Source organism: Crocodylus porosus, unplaced genomic scaffold, assembly GCF_001723895.1.
Source record: "Crocodylus porosus isolate Cpor-Errol unplaced genomic scaffold, CroPor_comp1, whole genome shotgun sequence".
NCBI lineage: Eukaryota > Metazoa > Chordata > Crocodylia > Crocodylidae > Crocodylus > Crocodylus porosus.
In genome coordinates this window covers 69422663-69427175 of record NW_017728909.1, presented here as the reverse complement: position 1 = coordinate 69427175, position 4513 = coordinate 69422663, and positions in this window count along the sequence as shown.

Below are 4513 nucleotides of genomic sequence, written 5' to 3'. Positions count from 1 at the left end.
ATGTCTATGAAATGTATGAAATTTATTTTTTCAGATTCATTGGAATAGAAAAACTTGAATCAGCTGCTCAGCTGAAAAACAGAACAAAAAAATCCCACTGTGGCTGGCCTTACCTGTAAGGCAAATGTTGTTAGAAAAGTCCATATCCTTCAATTCTGCAGTCTCAGATAAATGAATCAATTATTGGTTAGACAATATACTCTACAACTTAGTTCAGCCTCCTGTCTCAGGTGAAACAATATAGCTCTGGGAGTGTAACAACTGTTCTCTTCCTTTACACAAGCCACATGTTTCTTATCTTATCAACTAAGCAGTCATGCCAAAAGAATAGTCTTGAATTTTGTAAAGAGGTGACATTTTGCAATTCAAACCAACCCAGTGGTTCTTCAGTATGAAGTCTGCTGAGTCCCTGCTGACTGTCACCATGTTTGGACATTTCTGAAAATGTAGGACTACGAATGCTTGTAAATATGGAAGTCTAACTGTACCTGCAAGAGCCAGGCACAAAGTCAAGTACTGTGTCAAGTTCTACCATACTCCACCACTAACTGCAACATCACCTTCTACTTCAGGTAGACTTCTCAAATATTTATTTTGTGAATAAATTCAAATTATGGCAAACTATGATGTTACCCCTTTCTAACTTTTTCTTTTCCATATTCACGAAACCACTTTGTTCCTTGTCTCTCAAGCCTGAATGTATGATGCAGCAAAATCTTCCTGCTTCTCTGTAAAATGTATCTTGAACATGCCAGTTCCTCTCCATTTCCCCAGAAATCTTTTATGTGGAATTCTTTTTATATTCTTGCCTAAATCTTTCCAACCTTCTCTTCTTTGATCATCTACACACTTACCTTCCTACCATATCTGTCCAAAACTTTTCTGAGATAATCATTTGCTCTGTCTCAAGCTCTGATCACACTAAACCACCCTTCAATTTGACTCCTCACTTTTTGTTCTTATTGTTGCCCAGCCCCTTCATCAATTTAATTCTACCCAAACTTGGAAACTAGCCTTCATATATACAATCCCTTGTGCCTGAAAAAAATCCTCTACTCCTCTAATGCCTTAGGCTAGAAGCTAATAGGACTTTGACTGTCTTAAGTTCTCTTGAAAGCCTCAGTTTTAATCTTCTCTTTTGAGGCTCCCAGTACACTCCTTTCCATAAGCATTGTACTACATGAACAGGGTAAATAATGAGAATGAATGTCTCCTTTGCCAGACATGCTGCTTTTTAATTTCCTTTTCCCATCTTCATTATTTAAGGTTTATATTTAGGTCTTGAAGATAGGTCATTGAACCCTAAAACCTTACATCTCTGTTAAAAGTCAAGTTTACCTGAAGCAAAGAAACAGCTTATTTTCTATAAATATTGGGCATAATCTGCAAGCATTCACTATACCTAAAGATCATTTGTGTAGGGACTAACACAGAGTAAATATAACTAGACACAATAAACATTTCTCTGATATCTATTTTTTATATATTCAGATATACATCATTGGCAAAAGTTCTGTCAGGGTACATCTACATGTGTATGTGAGTGCAACTATATGTAATGTGCATTAAACAATTTTTGGCAGGTGTCTACACATGCGATGACTTGGGACTAAGATTGGTCCCAAATCCCTGCAGCCTTGCCTTGTGCCCCTGTGACCACCAGGAGGAGCTCCAGCCTCTGGCCACATGGCTGCCAGCACTTGGCAACCATGTTGAATCTAGAGCCATCTGCCAGCATGTGGCAGCCATCTGGGAGACTCTGATTCCTGGCCAGTCCTTTCCCTGCCCAGGAGCCACGTGCCCAGTTCAGGGGCAGCGTGTGCCAGCTACCTCCTTGCCCACCCTAATTCCCTACACCAGGGTTGCTCCAGCCTCTTCCCCTGCTTCTGCCCTTGCCCCTTCCCCTACTTTTTCCAGCAATGCCCAATGCCCTGCTGCTCCGCCTGGCCCCTGCCAGTGATGACCAGTGACCCATAGTACTGCTGGCTCCAGCAGGCCCCACCCCCATCCAGGCCACAGGACAGCTGCACACCACGAGCACGAACCAGGGCAGGTTGTGGGATCTGCCCAACCCCCTCTTCTTGCACTCCCTGTTCCAGCCCTCCTGCCCACACACCCCCTACCAACCTCCAGCACCACTCTCAGGACACACACATAGGTGAAACAAACAAAAAAAACACTTTATCCCTGGAAAGACCTTGGAAAAAATTATCAAAGCGTTCTTGACAGGCTGATAGAAGGCAATATTCTTATGGATAACCAACATTGTTTGGCTCTTGGTAGGTCTTGCCTGACAAATCTCATTTCTTTCTATGACCAGGTAACAAATCACCTGGAAAAAGGGGAAAAGGTTTCATAGATTTCATAGACATTAGGGGCTGGAAGGGACCTCATGAGTTCATTGGGTCCAGCCCCCCTGCTATAAGTGGGAAGTCAGCTGGGATCAAGTGACCCCAGCAAGAAATATATCCACAGTTTTTTGAAAGAATTGAGAGAAGGTGCTTACACCACCTCTAGGGAGAGTTTGTTGGACACGCACCGTAAAGAACATTTTTTCTTATGTCTAGTATAAATCGTTCTTCCTGGAGTTTATGGCTGTTAGACCTTTTTATTCCTTGGAGAGCTCTGGTGAACAGCTGTTCTCCCAGGGCCTGGTGTAATTACGTAATTGTAGGCTGCCACCAAGTCCCCCCTGAGCCTTCTCTTCTCAAAACTGAAGAGAGGAGCTGGCAGGGGGAGGGGCCAGCTGTGGCAAGGGTCAGGGATTGTGGGGGGGCTGCTGGGGGCAGGGCCAGCCCCAGCAGGGGTCAGGGGCCTTGAGGGGGCTGGGGAGTCGGTGGGGCCATCGGGGGTCCCCCCATGATCCCTTCCCTCCTCCTCCAGCCCCCCTCGACCCTCTACTCACCGGCACCAGAGCCTGGCCAGCCATGTATTTCAGCACCAGGGCAAAGGCCAACCATAGAGATGCTCTGGCAGCCAGAGCATCTCTTTGGAGGGCCCAGCCTCTGGTTGCCTCCAGTTGCCCCACTTTTTTAAATATCTTTTTTTTTATTTTATTTTATTTTTTTTAAGACCCCCGGATATCCAGGGATCTAATTTTCTCCCCGTGCTGCAGGTTTGCAGCATGAGGAACATTTTTTTTTTTGTTCCCACACATGCCTCTTGCCCAACCTCAGAGGAGTTTGAGGTGGAGCAAGAGGCACATGTGCTCTTGTGTGGACGTGCCCTGTGGGTCCAACCCTGTAGCCGGTTTCCAAGCCATTGGACAGTATGGTGATCAAGGTCACAGTTCCCCAGCTTAACTATGAGGACATCATGGGGAGCTAGATCAAAGGCCTTCTGGAAATTCAAATATATGATGTCCATATCATCGCCCTTGTTCAGGGTACATGTTACCTGGTCATAGAAGGAGATGAGGTTGGTTAGGCAAGACCTGCCAGTCACAAAGCCATGTTGGCTGGCATTCAGAAGCTTGCCTTCCATTAGTCTGGTGTTGATGGATTTTTTGACAATTTTCTCCAGGATTTTTCCAGGGATGGATGTCAGACTGATTGGTCTATAGTTCCGTCTCCTCCCTCCTCCTTTTCTTGAAGATAGGGACCACACTGGCTCTTTTCCTATTTTGAGTTTCATATATATTCAGAATTTTAAAAAAAACCTTTGACCTCATGTCCTATGAAGTCCTCATAGAAAAATTGGGCAACTGTGGCTTTGACTACACTATAGTCTGATGATTGGGGAACTGGCTCTGATGTTGGATCCAGAGAGTGGTAGTTGAAGGAATGAATCAACATGGCATTCAGTGACCAGTGGTGTCCCCCCAAGGCTCCATTCAAGGTCCAGATCATTTATGTAGACATTGAAGAATACAGGTCTGAGGTGTCAGAAGTGGACTGGCTAAGTTCACTGACAACATCAAACTTTGGGGAAGAGTGTCCACACTTGAGGATAGGCTGGTGATTCAGACCAGCCTTGATAGGCCTGCAAGATGAGTGGATGAAAACTTGATGGCATTAAATATGGAGAAATGCAAGGTGCTCCACCCGGGGGTGGGGGGCCTACATCACACTTATAGGCTCAGCAGTGCTACACTTGCTACCACCGTGACCAAAAGAGACTTGGGGGTCACGATTGACCACGAGATGAACATGAGCCACCAATGTGATATTACAGTAGGCAGAGTGAACAGAACTCTGTCTTGCATCTACCAAATTAGCAAAGGACATTGCGGCATACCTCGTATGGCTTTATGAGCACCCGTGGTGCTCTGGTGTGGTGCCAGAGGGACTGGAAAAGGGCCAATGTGGTTCCCATTTTCAAAAGGAGGAAAGAGGACACAGGAAACTACAAGCCAGTTAGTCTTACCTTGATCCTGGTTAAGAGAATTATCCTGGCACATGTCCATGAAGGGCCAGCAGGGGAGATTATGCTTGGAGGCAACCAACACGGGTTCATTAGAGGCAGGTCCTGTCAGACCAACCTGGTGGCCTTCTATGACCAGGTCACAAAACCC